At 42.5% G+C, this 21558-nt stretch overlaps 1 long non-coding RNA gene across 1 annotated transcript in view; it reads right to left on the bottom strand.

The window, feature by feature from the left end:
• Positions 1–2552: 2552 nt before the first annotated feature.
• The window catches only part of LOC144326193 (uncharacterized), a 40756-nt gene continuing 21750 nt past the window's right edge, over positions 2553–21558 (bottom strand). The window contains exons 2-3 of the long non-coding RNA XR_013391391.1: positions 4009–4094; positions 2553–2748 (exon numbers count right to left, since the gene is read on the bottom strand). This is a non-coding gene — a long non-coding RNA (uncharacterized LOC144326193). The remainder of the gene's footprint in view (positions 2749–4008; positions 4095–21558) is intronic.

The raw sequence follows: 21558 nt of genomic DNA, 5'->3' as shown, positions 1-21558 counted from the left end.
TTATGCACATGTATAGGATAGTATTGTTTTTGTTGGTGTTTTGCTTACCTCTTATTGGAACTTCACACAGACCTTATGTGGAAGAATAATGTGAAAGGGAATTACGCAGGAACTTGGTAGAACAAGTTGAGTGAGTGAGCTGGGGGGGTAGAAGAGAACAATAATCAGAAATGCGGTAGACCTCTTCTTGGATCATAGCACTTCAAACATCTAGAGGAGCGTTCAGCAGAGTCTTCTCATAGTGGGTGTGCTCATATGCTAGAAATAGAAAGGAAATAACTTTCTTACGTATTGCAGTAATTATTGCAACAGATTACAAACTGCTGAACATTGTTTGGTCAAGTCTACCTTAACTGATGACATCAGTAGCGCAGCTAGCATAAACACAGGATAAAATACTAAGTACCTATTTCATTTCTTAAAAGAGTAGAATGTGTTCCCTTTGTGTGTTACTACATGTTCTTGTGGTCCTGTTTCTAAAGAGACGTAAATAAATTTTCCATTTCCTGATTTCACATGCTTAATTATTTTGTATTGTTTAATCTCTCCCCATTTCTCTTCTCTTGGAGATGACTGTCTTCTTCAGATGAAAGATCCCCCCTTGTCCTTTGTCTGTTTGCTTAAGCCTGGTTTGGTCCTCTGGTTTTCATCTTATTTTTAAAGGCTTTAAGTTTGTCCTGCCACTTAAAGCATGCCACTAAAGTTTTCCTTACTTTGTCTTGCCTGGAAAGGAAACATTGCTGTCAAGGATAACTGCTTCCTTTTCAGATTTGGAGAGGTTAGCCATATTGGAGTGGGTTGCCTTCATAGGAGAGTCTGGACACTAGGATCCATAAAGCTTAAAAAGTTGGCAAGAAATACTAGAAAGTTTGGCACTGCATTTGTGTGTGTGTGTTTTATTGGCCATCTTCAAAACAGAGTGCTAAATCATTTAGTGTGTGTAATGCAGCTGCAAGGGCTTGGAGTGGAGGCGTAGGAGAGAATGGAATGCTCTGAGGAGGGGGCCTTTAATGGGTTATGGAGTGATAGGACTGCTGCTGCCCAATCTGGCCTCAAACTTAATAAAAATGAACTTTTACTTTCGCTCCACTGGCTTGCATATCGCCAGATCTAACCATCCTTAGCTGCTGGAAGAATGGCTTACGTTATCCTCAGTCAGCATTCCAAGAAAAGTATTTGGGGAGGTGGTGGGTGTGGGGGGTTAAGACAACCAACATGTATTGAGTGGAGCTGCAAAATGTACAGAACCAGGTGAAATAATCCATCCTTTTGGCTTCTGGTTGTTTATCATCCATTAGTCCAGTTTCACACAGCAAGGACTAGATTGCATGAAGATGCTCAAATGTCACAGGACTTCAGAAAATTGTATCAGGTGCTGTGCTCAAGGATTTAAGCCATAAATCAAGCATAGCTGTGTCTGAAATAATTTTCTGCCAAGGCTAATACAGCTGTTTCATCCTCATGCCATTATCAGGTTGTAAGCAAGGCATTATTGTTTAGGCAGCTGGGATCCTTTCACTTACTTTGCTTTTTTTCGTGTGTTTTTTGTCTCAGGCATTGTGAAGCATAATCTAAGCAGCATGTTATGTTCTATACAAGCCACTTATGTGGAAGAATCAATAATGGCAAAGTAAGTATCGTGTTATCAAACAGGGAGGAGTGTCATTTGGCTGCTCCTAACAGTGTTACATTGCATGCTGATGTTTCACCAGAGATATAATCCACCTACGTGGATTGGAAGCGAGCACAAAAAGTCTCTAAGCTCTTTTTTCCCCTTTCCCCACCTTTAACAAATAACTAGAAGGTTGTCTAGTCTCATGTCTTCCCTCCTTAATGTATATTTTCACCTTGGGGAATAGCTGCCTGTTATTGATTTAGCTAGGAAAAAATATAACCCAGAATATATTAAACATGGTAGGTCCGATCTGAACTGGCAGCGCGTGTAAATTTTTAGCTCTTTAGTGGAGGAGAAAGCCTTAGCTGCACTCAGTTTTCATCTTACAGATAGATTTCTTTAAAAAGGAAGACATTGTTATATGACTATTGATTTCTCAGTGTTCTTCATAGTTGCACCAGTGACGTGTGTTGTTCCGGCTTTTATGAGAATGTCCTTAATGGACATGCAGAAATGCAGTTACCAGCATCTGTGGCCGAATCTCTCCCCCCGCCCCCTTAGTTTCTTTTTTCTTTTAATTGAATAACTTCCAGGCTTTGCATGTTAGATCCTGTTTCATCCCTCCTTCAGATAAAAAAGCTACGTGAGCTGACAATCGCAGGAGTGCATCTGTTGTTTCAATGGTGGCTGGCTTGATGAGTGAAAAATAGATGCCTGCCATGTGACAAGCTTTCAAATATAAACCATGTTAGCATTTGCTCTTGAGAATGGAAATAAGTTGTAAGAACGGCATAAAGGATGATACAAAGAGCAGGAGTTTAGCTACAGCTTCAGAGTTGAAGGGAAACTGCTAAGCCAGGTAATAGGATCTTAGTGCTGGAGATTGATGGGTCATATTGTGTCAGAAATGAGGCATTAGTAAATCACACTGTGCAAGTTGGAGTTAACTCTTTATTAGCAAAAACACCATCTGTGAAGGCCTGGTGGTGTGTCCATGAATCAGTTGCTGAGATTAAAGGTCTCCACCTCCTCACAGTCATCTATCTCCTCCTCTCAGAGCTTCTTCCTCAAACAATTTGAGACTGTGCCTGCATGCATGCCTTTGCTCCTCCCATTTCATGCCTCTTCTGGATCTTGAAGACAAGGAGGGAGTGGAGTTTGTTGCAGCAGGAGAGGAAGACACTTTTGACTCATTACCAGCCTTCTCTGCCTCTTGGCCTTCCTCCTCCTACTCGCCTGCTTCAGCCTTTGATTCTGGACTTCTCTCTGCCACAGGCTCACCCAGCTTACTAAGCCCCGTTACCTCTTCGGCTTCCAATACTTCCTCTTCCCAATCTTCTCCCCCTTCTCCCTCTGACCACTCATTTTCACCCCACCACCCTCCCCGGGCTCTGAGCCTTCTTCCCTTGGGGGTTCCCCAGCTGGTTCTTCTCCCCATCCCTCTGCATTCAACCAGTCTATGACATATTGTCAGAGATTCAAGAGGTTGAACAAGGGCTCTAATGACCTTGTGGCTGGGATGTGGCCTAGTGAGCTACATGGGATAGCCTGTGCCCAACCTTAAGAACTCTGCTCAGGCACAGCAAAGAATAGTGGTGTACAGTAGCAATTCATTTGATTAAAGGGAAGCCTTGTCTCAAGATGCCTTAAAACAGAGTGAAACCAGTGGTACCAGACCTAGAAGGGAACTGGGGCTGCAGAATGGCTCTGTGCCATCATAGGAGCTGTTGGCAATGTGATGATGAAGCAACTGCAAGTCCTGGTTCTCCTAGTGGCACAAATGAGTGGCACAGAAAGCCAGCTTGGCAACCAGGACATCTGAAATTGCAAGAGCCACTCTTTCCCACAGCACCCAGTTGCTCTAGAGGTGGGATAGAAAATACACCTTATCCACCCGAAATTTCAAATATGACTTGTCAGCGCCAAGGCAAGGGCCACCAGGGCTCTTTTAGTCTTCACAAGCTTTTGTGTGTGTAGGGGCTTAAGCAGGTGGAGCAGGTAAAAGATGGTTGGGCAGGTAGGGCAAACAAAAATGTAGGGGTAAGCATCAGTAACGCATTCCACAAAGCCTTTGGCTCAAACCATGACATTTCATTTCAACTGAGGATGGGGATGATAATTAAGCATGTGTAGTTTCATCTGCCCACATGTGCCTTGGTTGTCTCTCTCCACATCCCTGCTAAACTTAAGTTGCAAACTTCTCAGAACAGGAATTGCATTCATTTATTTCATAAAATTTATGTACTGCTTAGTTGCAAGAAAAAAACCTAAAAGTGGTGTCTGTATTCTGCTTTTCTTCTGAAAAGGTGGTATTCACTGATACTGTATAAATAATAACATTAATATAACACTTTTGAATATTGAAAACACATCAAGCAATGTCAGTGACTTACAGGGCTATTGGGGCTCATCAACCTGGAAATATAGTCCATCTAGGAGGAAGACTCTGACTCTAAACCTCCACTGCCTTGTGGGATATCTGTGGGAAAAGAAAAGGCTAAGTAGTCTCTACACACATCTGGAGTCCCTAAGAGGGTTGGAAGGCGCCTTGTACGCCTCCTTCCAGCAATTCCTGCAGCCAAACTGGCACCAAACATATTGCTCTGCTTTTCTTTGGAGGCAAGAGGGGGGGGGCGTATTGTCTCCTGGGCAGCCCAGGAAGTCCAGACACACTGCCCAGGCTTGCACCCCAGGGAGGTCACTTCAGTGCTGCTAACACAAAGGTTTGACTTTACCCCTGGAGGTGCACTCCATTGTCACTCAAGACAGACAAATGCCAACAACAGGACTGTTCACTGCAGCCTCTAAACTAAACTAGCACTGCCTCCTCCTGCTGCAGATGAAGGACTGAAGCTAGAGGAGTAGTGCTTTTTCTGATACAATCTAGTGATTTTGTGGCTGAGCTGAGATTTGAACTGCAGACTTCAGAGATCTTAGCATCTGCACTGTGCCTGTTGCAGTGAGTCATAGCCAGATACACTTAGCAGGTGTGTCTGTGTCTGTGCATGTGTAAGAGAGATGCCCATAATCCTGCACGAGAGAGGTTCCAAATCTGTGCGTTCTTTGTATTTTAAGTTATTGTTTGCTATTGCAAACCCACAGAAATATTAAAGAAAATTATAGGATAGATTTACCCAGCATTGTGGAGGGCGGTGTGATCTTAATCATCTCACACTTTTGGAACGTCCAGCACTTTATGTTTATTTTTACCGTGTAGCTGGCACCTGTGTTAGTCATAAAAAACAAAAAGAAGCAGGCTCTTTTTCAGACTTGAATCATCTGCTATTAATATTGCTATATGGAAGTTTGTCTGTCGGCACTATTGGTTGGGTTAAGCTGGGGAAAGGCACTAGGCCAAGGTTGTGTTGAATTTTTTTTAATGTATGCATAGCAGAAGCATGGATAATTCACATAGGTTTGGTTTACTTTGCCATTAGGTGGTACACATGTCTAGAGAACAGTGTTTGCAAGTGTCTGAAATGGCTTTCATAAATAGAAGATGTTTTGATTCCATCTAGAAACCCAGAGTGTCATCCCAGGCTGAAAACATTTAATAAAACCAATATGAACAGCCACACTGAACAAAATATGCTATTAGTCTAGCTCAGCAAATACTTTGGTGGTCATAGTGAGGCTAGTTTAACTGTTCCTTGGACCTTTAGATGTATTAACACAACCCACCCAACAACTAAAGTTTGTGGTTTAGGTACAGCAGTGTAGATTGAGCATAAGCCTACCTCACACCCACGAATCAGTGGTTCTTTCAAGGTGCTTATTAAGTGCAATACTGTATTCTGAAAGAAGTCTCTATGGAGTTGTGCCTGGGCAGTAGCCTGCTCACTAGCTGTCTTACCTATTTGCCCAAGTGTTATGAAATGAACAGATGTTGAGTGGCTTGGTTCACACAAAATGCTACACCAAACTATGACTTTCTGTGAGCTCCCAAAAAGGAGATTACAGCTGCTTTGTTCTTTCCTTGTCATTCTGCTACTGTTCATAGTCATGGCTTGATTTAGCACGTTGTCTGAACCTGGTCTTGTGGTTCAGCTCTCTCAAGACTATACGTGAGCTGTAACTAAGGTTTGTGCTGTGGTGTATGGCTTGTGGTTTGTTCAGGAGAGCCAAACCACAAGTCTGGGTTCATATGTTTTCTCTCCTGCATAGAAAGAGGTATAGATTCACAACATACCCTCCAGTGCTTTGAATCTAAGATGCTTCCTCCAGCCCCCTCAGCTGCACAATCCCAGCTGATTGTCATCACTGTCAGCTGAATAGTGCCAGCAGGCACTGACAGTCAGCTGATCACTGCTTGCAGAAAGCCCCATCAATCAGCTGATAGGGCCTCAAAGCACTGTGTGCCGAGACCACATAACACCAGTTCTGAAAGACGTACATTGGCTCCCAGCATGTTTCCGGGCACAATTCAAAGTGTTGGTGTTGACCTTTAAAGCCCTAAACGGCCTCAGCCCAGTATACCTGAAGGAGAGTCTCCACCCCCATCGTTCTGCCCAGACACTGAGGTCCAGCGCCAAGGGCCTTCTGGCGGTTCCCTCACCGTGAGAAACGAAGTTACAGGGAACCATGTAGAGGGCCTTCTTGGTAGTGATGCCCATCCTGTGGAACACCCTCCCACCTGATGTCAAGGAAATAAACAACTATCTGACTTTTAGAAGACATCTGAAGGCAGGCCTGTTTAGGTAAGCTTTTAACATTTGATGAATTATTGTATTTTAATATTCTGCTGGAAGCCTCCCAGAGTGGGTGGGGTATAAATAAATTATTGTTGTTGTTGTTGTTGTTGTTGTTGTTGTTGTTGTTGTTAATTCCTGTGTGGGTCCCACCAATCAGCTGATTTGGCAGCACTTGCAGCCCCCTTTTTGGCCCAGCCACAACTTTCCCTACCCCGCATCTCATGTCATATAATAGTGGGTGCGGCTAGACCAAAATGGCCTGCTGAACCAAATGAGGGCAACTGGTGGGGTCTAATTATGCCCATGGACTTGAGGTTCCCAACCTCTGTGTTAAGCAAAATCATAGGTTAGGTCAGCACAGCAGCAGAATGATCAGCAGAATGGCCAGGGAGGAGCAAAGCAACTGCAATCACCTCTTCAGAAGCCTGCATGATCACAGAAGGCCATGGTTTGACTTAGTGTGACTTGTGAACCAGGTTGTTGTCTTTGCCAGATGCCAATGGCTTGGCCTGTTTTATAAATGGTGTGTCCTCGTAGGTTCTACCAAAATTGCTGGTTCAGTACTTGTGATAAATTAGAAATACACAAAATATCCCAAAGAAGCCAATAATGTTACTTTTTCCTACCCAATGTTCCCTGTTGTGCAGTATGCCAAATGGAATTATACCATAGTTCTTCCAGGCTACCCAATGTAAAAATCAGTACAGTAGCTGTAGGAAAGTATAGAATGACCATGTCTGAGTTTCTTCAAAAGCCTTGCATACTTATGTGCCTAGTTTTGTTTTTTTACTGTACCAAAAATCCAAATAGCAAAAATAAATATTTGGGCATATCATCCAGTCATAGATACTCTGCTGTTAGAGTTCCTGGTCCACCAGCTGAAAATATACTATGATGAGTTTTAACCTTTTGCTTACAGTAGTGACTATTTGATTTTATTTAACATACGTGGATTTACAATCTCTAAAATGCAAAAATCAGATCAAAATTAAGCATTTGAATGTCCCATTGATTTCAGTAGAAGCTCACAGACTTCCATTGAAACCAGTGGGACTGAAAAATGCTTAACTGTGGATTATTGTGCCTCTGTTTCCTAGGTGGGAGGTAATGCACAGCTTGAAAGGAGTGTTTCCATTAATTTATTTTAAATGGGGTTTATGGAGCATCTAAATTAATGGAAAAAGCTTCCTCGTGTTACTACTCACATCTGAACAGAGTATCTTTTGCACATGTATGCACTTAGTGTTATTTACAAAAATCACCATGTGTGTATGAAATGTGACTTGGAATCACTATCTCACATTTACTGATTTATTGGCTTTAAATGCACAGACTTCAGCCATGGCACATCATGTTGGCAAAGGTGGCACTTTCTCAAAGCGGAAGAGAGAGAAGAACCAACAGAGGAAAAGTTAGATGCTCAGCAAGCTAATTCCATGAGTGTTCTGAACTGAATGGTGGTTCTCTGGGAGCAAAACAGCAGCTAGGCAAAGGAGAGGAAGAAACCAGTATTCATGTTTAATTTATTGTGCCAGAGCTACTGTCTGTAGACTTATTGTTATGTACTGAGTTGAATAGGATCCAAACTGCAGCAGTCTGATTGGTCCTAGAACAATAGGATCCAAATTGCAGCAGTCTGATTGGTCCTAGAACAATAGGATTCAGAATGCAGCAGTCTGATTGGTCCTAGAACAATGCAGCAGTATGATTGGTTGGCAGGAACCACCCAATCATGCTCCAGATATAAGTGAATCCACAACCTGATTGGCTTACAGTAGAATTCCAGAATTAGCCAATCATGAGCAGCCCATTGTGTAAATAATGTATATAAAGCAGATACTTTGAGGGGACTTTCATTCATTCCTCCTCACCACTATGAGCTGAATAAAGAGCATGAAATCACTTTGCGACTCTGAGTATATTTCACTTATGGTAGATGGAAGCAACTTAAAGTCACCAAAGCAGGCCATTAGATAAGGAATAATAATTCTACAAAAGCTGAAAGAGGTTGGAGTTTATATTTATTTATCTAGAAAAATTATTTATTGGTACTAACTTCCTTGTTGGTATTCAACATAACAGCACAAAAACGAGAAAGGAGAACTATGGGTGTGACCAGGATTTATTTGGGGGGGGGGGCTTTATGTTACAGGGGGCAAAACCAAATTACCTGCGGAAACATTTGGTCAGGTAGTTAAGTATTTTTATTTATTTACTTGATTTATTTATTTGGGGGGGGGGGAGCTGCCCTCCTGCCCCTCTCAGCTACACTTATGAGGAGAACATCCCATGGGCTACATGTTTGCTAGCATTTGTTGTGGTTTCCCAGATTGTCCAGTGAGGTTTGTTTCTGCTGTGCCATTCTAGTGAATGCAGATGTATGGAGCATGTTGTGTCCTATATTACTCAGCCTCAGGGGAATAAAACTCATTATCACATTTTTCCTTTACATATCTCACAGTGTATCGTGGCAGCAATGAGTTCACATGTAAAACAAAACAAAACTTTCACCTGGCATTTGCATGAGATTTAGAGAAAATAACACTTTGCAGGATGGAATCATACAACCATGTTCCTCACCATTATAAAACATTTTCTTCTTTTTTTTGACATATAGAGGATGGCTTTATGAAAATGTCCAGCATGCAGTTTCCTTGTCACATAAGTGTTGGCAATGGGAACTAAACACGTGGTAAAAAATGTTTTGTGAATCAGCTGGCAGCATTAGCTGCTATATTTGAACTGTAAAAAGTTAGTAGTTATTTGCCAGAGAAACTTTTCCAAAGCATAGGACTATTCTTTATTAATGGTCAGCCCAGATGTTCTCTGTTCATATTTCCAATGTGTGCTTGTTCTTGTTATTAATGTGCTTCCATCAACATTCATGATTGCTGATTGTTCGCAGTTAATTATTGCGTCCATCTAATTATGTAACCGTAATTTCTGAAATAAGTATCTTTTTGTGTTACTATTAAAATGTATTTGGCTTTTCAAAAATACAAGAAGGTCACATTAACTTTGCGACCTTCTTGCTTAAATGCATTAACTGCAACCCATCTTGTTTTGATACTTTCCCTTTGTGATCCTCAGTCATAAACAGGCTGACTCACTTCTGCTTGACAGCATCCACCTACACAACCTGCTCTTCATAGATAAACACTATTAATCTGCTCTAATTCATGTAGTAACCATCCTGAAAGAACATTGAATATGGATCTGTTGTTAGCTTTCCAAAAATAGAAAGTACCCAAGTGTAGTAGTCATCCAGTGATGAAAAGACAGAATTGGTAGAACTGGAATCAAGAGCATTCAATTAGTATAGCCAGAAGATGTTGATCATCTAGCATTTTCAAGAGGTTCAGAAAATGGAAGGAACTGCTCTTAGTTGGCAGTACTATGTACAAGGAGATACAAATGATATATGAAGCCAGGGAGAGTGAGGCTGAGCATCTGGATCTGTCTCAGCCCATGATAGATATAATAATATTTTTTTTGGGGGGGGGGAGTTATTGGTTTGTTTTTGGGTTAGTTTTATTATATGTTTTGTGTTCTCATTTTGTATTTTTATGTTGTGAACCACCCTGTGACCCTCAGGTGAAGGGCAGTATACAAATTTAATAAATAATGACGAAGACGATAAAGGTAGGCCTTCCTTCACTGGCAGCTGGTATTTTGTGATAACTCTGCAAACGAAAACTAGTTGGGACTAGAGGGAGGAAATTCTTGGGGTGACCGTCTCACCCAGTTTTCTGGGTGATTTCTGAAGTGATTATGTTATATTGTCATGCACAAAGTGTGTCAGCAGCACAGTTCCTATGGGTAGAATCCTGAGTGAAGAAGCTACTACCCATACTGGCAAGAGTAGTAGCAGTGACTATAATATATTTGCCATGAACTGATTTTTTTGCTGGCTTGGGTTGCTATTCTCTATCTCATATGAGGACCTCTGCCCCTGAGCATTGCTGAGATTGCTTGCTGGGAAGAGAAACAGCTTCCTAGACTTCATCAGACTTTTCCTGAAGAAAACATATTTTGTTTGTCAGACCAGCTATATAACCCAATCAGAGCAACAATTACTCTTTGGGGTTGTTCTAAACCAGTGGTTCCCAACAGACCTCCTGTTTTTCAAAAGCCCCCCCCCCCCCGCCTTTTGAAAATGTTGATAACTCTATTGTAGTTTTTGTGAATTGTGCCACCAATTGGTCCCACCAATTGGGAACTACTGTTCTAGATAATGTGGGAAATTTAGTGGTAGATGCCCATTCTATTTCTTTGTGATATGTGGACTTTTAGAGGGCATTTTATTGGTGGAAAGTGTCGTTCACTGTCCTCTTCAGAAAATGTACACACAATAGCTACAAGTTTTTTAAAAAAATGCTACTGGAATCGTTACAAAAATGTATTAAATAATTAACTAAAATATGTTTATGCACATGCCAGCTCCGATTGTAGTCCTTGGTAGTCTTATAGCAAATGAAAAATTGTCTAGACAATGTGGCCTAAAGGAGGTAAGACACATCTATTGAGACACCAGCACATCTATATGTGCCATGGGACATATTTGCTGATATATGATTCAGTAGCTAAAACTCTTACTAATGCAATAGGAAATGATTCGGTTCCGCCAGCTATTGTTGAAACAGTTATGGACAATATATATCACTTTTAAAAACTCGTGTTCTTGTACATTAGAAGGCAATTTCCTAAAGAGTAGCAGTGGGGCTGGCCCAGGACATTTTGGCACCTGAAGTACAGTGGTACCTCGGGTTAAGAACTTAATTCATTCTGGAGGTCCGTTAATTGAATTGTTAACCTGAAACTGTTCTTAACCTGAAGCACCACTTTAGCTAATGGGGCCTCCTGCGCCGCTGCTGTGCGATTTCTGTTCTCATCCTGAAGCAAAGTTCTTACCCGAGGTACTATTTCTGGGTTAGCAGAGTCTGTAACCTGAAGCGTCTGTAACCCGAGGTACCACTGTAAATGACCAAATGGTGTCTTCTCAGCCAGGAAAAAATGGGTGAGTAAAAATCTACATCAGGAGCAAGGGTGGGAGGAGACCGGCTGTACCTCCTATTTGCCAAGAAGCTACTGTAGTGTTGGCATGGGGACATGCCAAAGAGAAGACAGATCTGGCCTCCAAGGAGCACTGTATTCCTTGAAGGCTGGATCTGCTGTTCCTGTGGATCCTGCCACCTGAGGCAATTGCCTCACCTTGCCTCATGGGTAGGATGTCCCTGAATATCCATATTCCCCCAATCAGAATATTTGTATGAATGATGTTGGAAGAAACAAGTCAAACAGAAGGGATGAAAAGACGGAGCTGTAGAGTTAGCTGTCAGATTTTAGTAAGTCATCAGCTCTGCATGCCTTCTTTGCAAGAATCTTTTAAGAACTCAAATGCAGCATTCTTTATCTTCTAACAAAAATATACAACTTGTCACTAAAAACCAACCTCCATACCAGAGGACAAACTCCTTAGTCCAAGTTGTGTCCCAAGTAAATTGGTGGCCATGCATAATAAAATCTAGAATTATTAAAAATACAGAAGAAAATCTTTGTTAAGAGAAGTCAGTCTGGGTTCTGCAAAGTCCTTCCCCACTAATCTTCTAGAATATTTTGATAGTTTCAATGGATTCTGTTGAAATGATCTGGTGGACCCTGTATACCTGAGCTTCCTGCTAAGATATAGGAAGTGCCCACCAGTGTGAGTCCTGATGCTCACCCCTCATCACTATCCCCCATATCACTAACCATGTTTGGTTTTGCAGAAAAGGGAGGAAGCATAGTAAGATATCTTCAGATGCCTTGCTTATTCTTGGTTTATCCTGCCTTCCTTGCACAAAGCTTACAAGGAAGCTCGACTATGTTCAGTCTTTACTGAGCATTCATTCTGATTTGTTTACAGGGCAGTTATACAACAATGAGCATTCATCCTGCACTCATCTTTATTTGCTTACAGGGTGTTTATATTTCTCCTTGTTAATCATTTGCTCACCCCACATCTTTTCAGTATATTTCACAATCACTTTCCTAACCACAAAAAGTCCAGGATTTTTGTAAAGTACATCTGTTCTACTAGGGCAAGAGAGCACTTTAATCTACCTTAGTTGTGCAAACCTAAAGTCCCTCCTACAGAATAGTAACAGCCTAGAGGCATCCTAGATACCTTGCCAATCATGTCCTTCATTACTGGAAATGTGTTTTCTGGAAATGTGGCTTGAATTTACAATGGGAACTATATATTCAAACATTTGTAAAGGCATTGAAAAAGAAGAAGTGAGAAATCATATTGGAGAGCTGATGTGTGCACTCCTGAACAAAATGGAAAAGTTGTTAAAAAGACACAGAGTGCATTTTCGACTAAAACAGACCCCAAGCTTTGTTTGCTAAAATGTGTTTGTTAAGGCAGGACTCCAGCGGAACGCCAGTCCTTACACAAGACTAGTGCATGTATACTGCTGTGCAGCTGCATAGCAAAGCGACTGAAGACTCATATAACAATTGCATAGAGAGCAGTGTGTGAGGAGGATTTAGTAGAGTTCATACTTTCATGTGGAATTCAAATCCAAGCAGAGGAAACACCCCCATTTCACTCACACGAGCACAGAACAGACATTCACTGCTGGCAATAATGTGGCTCCTTATTCATTTCTCATTCATTAGCTGTCATTTTGCTGTGCTCCCGTAACAAATGTCTAAATGGAAGCAGAGAAAAGAACTGCCACATAAGACAAACACTGCCTCTGTCACAAAAGTTCTCCTTGAAAAAAGAGACACAGACATTCCAGCTGGAGCAGTTGTGCAGGAAAAAGGGAGAGAGCCTCCATCCTCTGTGTGTGTTTTCTCTCCAGCAAATAAATATCTAATTTAAAAGAGATTGCGGCAATCTGAAATTTAGCTAGGTTTCAGAGAATGGATTAAAAGGAAATCTCAGGTAGGGCATCTGCTTCTGGGCCTCTGGACTGGTTTTGTGGCTTCTGATTAATTTCACAGCTCTGAAACAGTTTGATTCTCTCTTTTAGTCTCTCGAGGCTGTAGAGAAGAATAAGCAACAGGGAAACTGGTTCTTGACAAAGTGCTATGAAATGTATTGTTTAGTTTCTTTTTTAAAAAAAGAAAATGCAAGTGCTACAGAATTCTTTGGTGACCAATGTAAGATTTTGAGTTGATTAACTGCTGTGCCTTGGGCTGTCTGGCAAACATTACAATATATTAAGATAGGTGGTAATTTGGTGGATATTTAATTTATGACTCTTTTTCTTAATTAAAATAAGAAAAGACATTCATTGTTAATAAAAAAAAAGTCTGAAAGACATTGCATGCTGTTTATAACAATGAAACCAGACCAAAAACCATGCAGATTAAAACCCACATTTTGGATTTTATGTGAAAAGAGTTATAAAGCCTCCTATTTATCTGAATCAGTATTCAGATTTCTAAATGCGTACATACACTCCTTAACTCTCTCTTGTCAGATTTTTTCTTAGAACTGGATCTAAAATCCTGCTTCTTAGAATAAAATGCTGAAATGAATGCAGATTTTAATTGCCTTTTTGTATATGTGGTAGGCTTTTATTTACTCGTTTTCAGCAACACAGGGTAAATAAGCTGATCAGATCACAAGGACATTTTGAGAGGCGTCCCCAGAAGCATATAACTTCCTGCTTCTCTGTTTTTCCCTGAAATTTCAATTAGCTTTGGTTCTCCTTCCTACCTGTCCCCATGTGCCCTAAACAGCTGCACAGTGTTGTTGTTGCACTGCTTACCAGCTGTTCTGTTCTGTTCAAGAAACAGCTTAATTTTAATGCCATGTGGAATGAGTCTTTCCTACATTTATGTAATGTGTTTTCAGGGCACAACTTCAGCACTGAAATGACAGGTCTTTGTACAGGGCATATCTCCATACTTAGGGCTCACCCACACTTCCTTTTGTGCTGCTTTTCTAGGCACAGGTTCACACTTTAAAGCTCTCTGTCTGAGCACTTCTTTTTTATTTTTGCCCCAACACTTTCTCTGAAAAAACCCCACTCTTTACTGCTGAGAACAATTCCGCAGAAAACCTGAATTGCTATTTGTTCCAATTCAGCGCTAAAGAGTGGGCTTTTCTTGAAGAAAGCAGTGGAGCAAAAGAAGGGGGGAGTGCTCAGACATGGGCCAGGAAAGTACAGACTTATGCCTAGTATGTGTGGGGCAAAAGGTAAGTGTGGATGAGCCATTAAACTAGGATAATGGTTGTTCTCTTGCCCCCAGGGAAGCCTAGGAACTGTAGTTCTGTGATGGGGCCTAGAAATCTCTGATAAACTACAACAGGCTCTCCAAGTGCCCCTATTTTCCAGGACAGTCCTGGATTTACAGAACCTGCCCCAGTTTCTGATTTGACCCCGGAATGTCCCACTTTTCCTTAAAGGTAAAAGGTAAAGGTACCCCTGCCCGTACAGGCCAGTCTTGACAGACTCTAGGGTTGTGCGCCCATCTCACTCAAGAGGCCGGGGGCCAGCGCTGTCCGCAGACACTTCCGGGTCACGTGGCCAGCGTGACAAGCTGCATCTGGCGAGCCAGCGCAGCACACGGAATGCCGTTTACCTTCCCGCTATAAAGCGGTACCTATTTATCTACTTGCACCCGGGGGTGCTTTCGAACTGCCAGGTTGGCAGGCAACCTTAGGACGTCCCTATTTTCACTGGAGAAATGTTGCCAGGTGTGGAGTTATGCAACCCCTGAGTCAAGGAGGTAAGTACAACCTTTAGAAGACATTTGAAGGCAGCCCTGTATAGGGAAGTTTTTAAAATGTTATATTATGTTTTTATATATGTTGAAAGCCACCCAAAGTGGCTGGGGCAACTGAGTCAGGTGGGCTGGGTATAAATAATAAAAAATGTTGTTGTTGTTGTTATGGAATAGGACAGCCCTATTTTTATTGGAGAAATGTTGGAGAGTATGCTACAACTCCCAGCATTATGTGATTGAATAATTTGTATCAGTATATACAGTGGTACCTCGGGTTAAGTACTTAATTTGTTCCGGAGGTCCGTACTTAACCTGAAACTGTTCTTAACCTGAAGCACCACTTTAGCTAATGGGGCCTCCTGCTGCCGCCACTCCGCCGGAACACGATTTCTGTTCTCATCCTGAAGCAAAGTTTCTTAATACAAGGTAATATTTCTGTGGAGTCTGTAACCTGAAGCGTATGTAACCCGAGGTACCGCTGTATAGTGTAGATATTCTCATGTACCATAGTACATAGCACCTTCCTCTTTGCATTGCTACTCAGCAACTAAAGTATATGCAAGAAGGCCATGCTGAGGAATGGAAATATTTCCACCTTGCTGCAGTTCTGTGATCCCTTTGAAATGCTGCCATAGGCAGGGTAGCTTATTGGTCAGACTGGACCTAAGTAGCAGCTATAACAAGAAGATTTCGCACTTGGCTGAACCACAATGTAAACTGAGTGGTACAAAGAGATCATCTAACATGATGATCAAGTCTCTAAAGAGAGATAATAGTTCCATGTCTGACATACTTCCTGTGGAGTACAGCTTTAACTGTCCTGCATGAAAAAGCTTGTAACTGTACTCTGTGGATGGCCATGGCTGATGACCTCTTACAGCCAGCAAGGTAAGGACTGAGTCCATTCTTGTTTAGCCTAAGCCCTTTTCCCATGTTCCTTCCATTCATATGCTGAATGTGTGGAGGGAGGGGGAGTAGAAATGTACCACCAGCAAAAGTGTGAAAGGGCCTTTTATGCATGTATAACGGTAGATTGTAGTGCCCTAATTATATAACTAGAAATCCTGAATGTGTGGAGGAGCTTATTTGTGGGCAACTCCTTTCACACTTCCGTTGAACATGAAGTGATAAGGCAGGGCCAACAGAAAAAGCCCTGTTCCCCCTTCCTGTCACTCAGTATCTATTGAGAGACCACATCTCCGTGCAAGTCATATGACAAAGCAGCCAACAGAAAAATTCCATGTATGGAATATTTGGGAAGATGTGTTTCTGATGTAGAGAAATGTGAAGGGGGAGAAAAGGAACAGTGTTATGTCAGTAGTGTGCAACTAGGATAAACCTCAGCCTGATTTCCTTTCCCGAATGCAAGTTTTTTCTTCAGAGAATCTTAGAAATCAGAACATTATTACTAATGATAGTTTCCATTTTCAGCCTGTAGGGAAGCAAACCCTCTTGTTCCACTTGCAGCCTACACATTGACGCAGCATGCCTTTCTTTTTCTTTCTTTTTTTTTTAAAGAAAGAATCTAATTTTGAAGTGTCAAGCAGAAATAAAATTAGAAATCCTCAGCTGGTGTAAATCAGCAGCCAGTATAGCTTCATCCAATGACTAGCTTTAATCTCAACTTTTTTTTTTTTTACAAGGCTAGAAGTGTGACATAGTCATATATTCATGAAAACAGCATTTCTGACCTTAGCTCAGTAGTCCTCGTGGCAGCCAGCTGCTGCTGTGTGTGTTGCAAAAGCTATTGATTCTTGGTGGTGGTGGATGGTGCTCATTTGGCCAGGAAAGGCGGAGTGCATGGCAGCTAACTAAGCAGAGCTAGGGGTAACATCAGGTGAAGTTAATGGCATTTGCTCTTACAACAAAACCGTTCATAAAACAATTTCCCAGAAGGCAATTGTAGGCTGCATCAATAGAAGCATAGTGACCAGATCAAGGGAAGTACCATACCTTGGTTAGACCACACTAGGAATACTGTGCCTAGTTCTGGGCACTACAATTTAAAAAGGATATTGACAAGATGGAATGTGTGCAAAGGAGGACAACCAAGGGTCTGGAAACGAAGCCTTATGAGGAATGGTTGAAGGTGTTTGATATGTTTAGTCAGGAAAAGAGGAGAGTGTGAGGAGATATGATAGCCATCTTCAAATGTCTTAAGAGCTGTCACATGGAAGAGGGAGCAAGCTTGTCTTCTCCTGCTACTGAGAGTAGGACCTGAACCAATGGCTTCAAGTTACAAGAAAGGGGATTCTGATTAAGAACTTTCTGACAGTAAGAGCTGTTTGACAGTGGAACGGACTCCCTCAGAAGGTAGTGGACTCTCCTTCCTTGGAGGTTTTAAAGCAGAGATTGGATGGCCATCTGTCATGGATGCTTTAGTTGAAATTCCTGCATTGCAGGGAGTTGAACTAGGTGGCCCTCAGGGTTCCTTCCAACTCTTCAATTCTTTTATTCTATTCTATGAGACTCTATTCTATGAGTAACTTGCCCAGGAAACTGAGTATAGACTCCAGATGTGTGTACACTTACTGAGGAGTAAAACCCAATGAAGTCAGTAGAGTTTTCTTCCAAGTACACTTACATAGGATTGTGTTGCATATCCCATCATTACCTCACTCAGATGGCCAGTAACAAAAAAGGATAGAAGAGATCGTTTCATCAGGTGCAGCTTGTACAACAAGCTACACCGCAGCAGCGCCGGCTTGCGCCCGTGACTGCAACTACCTGGGGCCGCATGCCATCAACAGGATGTGTGTGCATGCTCAGGGGCATGCTGACATCACTTGTGCAGGTAGTGCACTCACGCTTCTGCACTTTGTGGGTGTCCTGGCCCCCATTTAAAATGTGGGGCTAGGGCATTCATGGCCCCAGGGAGTTGGCGCTCCTACTACACATTTCATAGGTTCCCTATTCTACACAACCATTATAGTTAATACCTGACCTATTTTTGCATCTAGCCACCCCATTTTCCTCCCACACCCTTAAATTCAATTCTTGTATTCATCTCCCCCACCTTGACTACAGTCTTAATGCATGCTTACATAGGAATAAGCCACACTGAATTCAGTAGGACTTACTTCTGAGTAGATGTACATAACATGCTTAAGTCCCAACAACATCAGTGGAACTAAAGCTGCAGTCTTACACACACTTGGAAGCATCCCAGTGAACACAGAAGGACTTTGATCTGACTACGCATATGTTGGATGTCGCCACATATTTCAAGGTCTTGATTTCAGTGTAATTTAAACACACCTAACTTTCAGTCTGTTTCCCCCAGTGATTATATTGCATGGTATCCAAACCCAAGAACTATTTGCTTGTAGAGACCACAACCCATTCAGAGATGAAAGAACAATGCCCCCACCAAAGGTATAGAAGGATCATCCTTTTGAGCCAAACACAAATGGCATTTTTGCCTGAAATCCAAAACAAAAATACTAGAATATATTAAGGAAGTAGCTTTGCTTTAAGACTCAAATTCCACCAAGAGGCAGATCCATCTACAAAGAAATTCAGCAAAAACATTGCTATAAAAATCTGCTGGCCTACACTTACCCTTGCGTACATGTGCCCACCTAAGCAAAATAGTTTTCACTTAAGTATGTGAAAAGGTAAGGCTTAGATGAACCTTTTTTAAGGGAAGGATTTCCCTAGCTGAGGTACAACTGCTGAGAAAAATACAATAAGATGGGTCTCACAGGGACCTTTTTGCAAAGGACAGGATGATTCAAATGAGAAGAAAGCACTCCTGGAGGTACATTATTAGACTATGGCCATTGCTAGCTTTAGAGAGAACAACTTCACATTCTGCATGCCACAGCAGCAATACAGGAAACAGTTTAGAATGCCATCATAGCTTACACCTCTTCTTTCCAAAAGTACATTTTACTTTCAGCCATGTATTTTCACTTTTATCAAGAAACTGATGTAGCTGCTATGGATATGTTTAAATTAATTCCTTTGACAACAGGGTGATTCTGTAGTGACCAATGTAACTTTTGTAATCTTCTTTACATAATGTTTCATGTTTTAGCTAATATTATTTAACTCCAGTTAGTATTAAACTATTTGTTAGGTAGGGATGCGGGTGGCGCTGTGGGTTAAACCACAGAGCCTAGGATTTGCTGATCTGAAGGTTGGTGGTTTGAATTCCCGTGACGGGGTGAGCTTCCATTTCTCGGTCCCTGCTCCTGCCCACTTAGCAGTTTGAAAGCACGTTGAAGTGCAAGTAGATAAATAGGTACCGCTCCGGCAGGAAGGTAAACGGCGTTTCCGTGTGCTGCTCTGGTTCACCAGAAGCAACTTAGTCCTGCTGGCCCCATGACCCGGAAGCTGTACGCCGGCTCCCACAGCCAGTAAAGCCAGATGAGTGCCACAACCCCAGAGTCGGTCACGACTGGACCTAATGGTCAAGGGTCCCTTTACCTTTACCTATTTGTTAGGTACCTTGATCTTCCCTACAAAAATAATCAAGAAGTATGTCACTAGTAGTTTAAATGCTTTCTTGTTAACTGTGTTTTAAAAGCTGCGACACAGGTAATAGTTTTTCAGCCTCAAAAATTTATCTGTAGCCTTGTAGATAAGTGCTTTCTCTAAAACTGTGAATCACACCACCCCAACCCACCCCACATTTATGGCAATATACAAAAATAGGTAATGTTTCATAGGCAAGTGTCAAATGTATGGTAATGATTATTAGAAAATGGAGGGAAAAGGTTATATGGCAAATGACCCATGTAATGTGACCAATGTAAAGGTAAAGGTACCCCTGCCCATACGGGCCAGTCGTGTCCGACTCTAGGGTTGCGTGCTCATCTCGCTCTAGAGGCCGTGAGCCGGCGCCGTACGAAGACACTTCCAGGTCACGTGGCCAGCGTGATGAAGCTGCAGCTGGCGAGCCAGCACCAGAGCAGCGCACGGAAATGCCATTTACCTTCCCGCTATAAAGTGGTCCCTATTTATCTACTTGCACTTAAGAGTGCTTTCGAACTGCTAGGTGGGCAGGAGCTGGGACCGAACGACGGGAGCTCACCCCGCCGCAGGGATTCGAACCGCCGACCATACGATCGGCAAGTCCTAGGCATTGAGGTTTTACCCACAGCGCCTCCCGCGTCCCATGACCAATGTAACATATGACAATTCACTGATAGAGGCCACTTTGGGCAAAGCATGGCCACCCACCCTACACTTGATGTCATGAAGCTAAGGGCAGGTCTTGACCAAAAGCTTGGAAATTGGCCAAAGTTGTTTTGTGAAGCTTCGAAAGGACCTGAAGACCAGCTGGTTTTCAGGAGCACAAAGCAGGGACCCAGGGCTAAGCAGGATTGCTTCACGTCAGCCAATATGAAGGGAGAGCAACCGTGCTGAGTTCAGGCATGCTTGAGAGAGCTGCCTGCAGCACTAAGCACCACCAGGAGAGGGGGCAATCCTTTCTTTCTTTGCCTGCCTGTTGAGGGCATTTGTAGTTGGTAAATTCATTGTGACTGCACAGGGGCTGCTTTTCTTCTGCAAGGTTTAGTGGGAAATGCCGTTAAGTGGCCAGATGGGGTTGCTGCTCCCCACTCCCCATACATGCACATACCCCTCTGGCCATAGCTGTATGATCTGCAACTTCTTTGTCTTTAATTCTTATTTTAAAACTTTTTCCCCTTGGAAGGATTTAAAGAATTGCATATGCAGCCCCCTCCTCTGTTGGAGCGATATCAAAAAGTCTCTGTAAGCACAATATGGCTTGAAAATACTCTCCAAAGTAAAAGATCCCAGCACTGCCAAAGGGTTTCCACCCACTCCTTCAGGCATGAAAATACTCCCGTGTTTCATGTTCGAAAGCCATGCTTCATTTTTGTGGAAATAAAGAAGGCACTACGGGTACAGTTACATTTAGATTGGTATTGTGTTCAGTGCTGTATGAAATGCAGAAATGCCATGGGGATGACATCACCGTTGTTCCTGTGATGAGTACCTCCCCCTGTTTAAGTTTAGGATGGTTCCCCACACAGATGGCTCATCAAATTGCGGAGTTTCCATGTTCCTGATGTGGAGAATCTCTCGGAAGAAGTTGTATGCTAATTAAGGCCAGGAGCCCATCTAGTTCAGTATTACTGACACTGGCTGACAGCTGAGCCAGAGTCGGGAGTAGGCCAGTAAAACACCTACTGTTCGTGAACTCTTTATTCAAAGCAACCAAAACAGCCCAGTCCTAGTGGTCACAGCAACCCTTCCCACTAAGCATTGCCCCAGTGAGGCAGTTGCAAGGACTAAAGGTCCCAGCATTCCCACCGGTCTCTAAAGGTTCCTTTCCCAGCAGCCCAAGGCTCCATCACCTTGTATCTCATTGGTCCACCTTGTTCCTTTCTGTGCATGTTCTGAGAGACCAGGGGGGAGAGGAGTTGTTCACAGCAGGGGGGGAGGACACCCCCCCCCAGATCCTTCAGCAGCCTGCATTATTGCATCCTCTTGGCCCCCATCATCTCCAGCCTCCTCTTCTGCCTCTGATCCTTGACTGCTGTCTGCCACAAC

This window comes from Podarcis muralis, chromosome Z, assembly GCF_964188315.1.
Source record: "Podarcis muralis chromosome Z, rPodMur119.hap1.1, whole genome shotgun sequence".
Taxonomy (NCBI): Eukaryota; Metazoa; Chordata; class Lepidosauria; order Squamata; family Lacertidae; genus Podarcis; species Podarcis muralis.
Note: the sequence above shows the minus strand (reverse complement) of the source record. Positions and strands in the feature narration are given on the sequence as shown.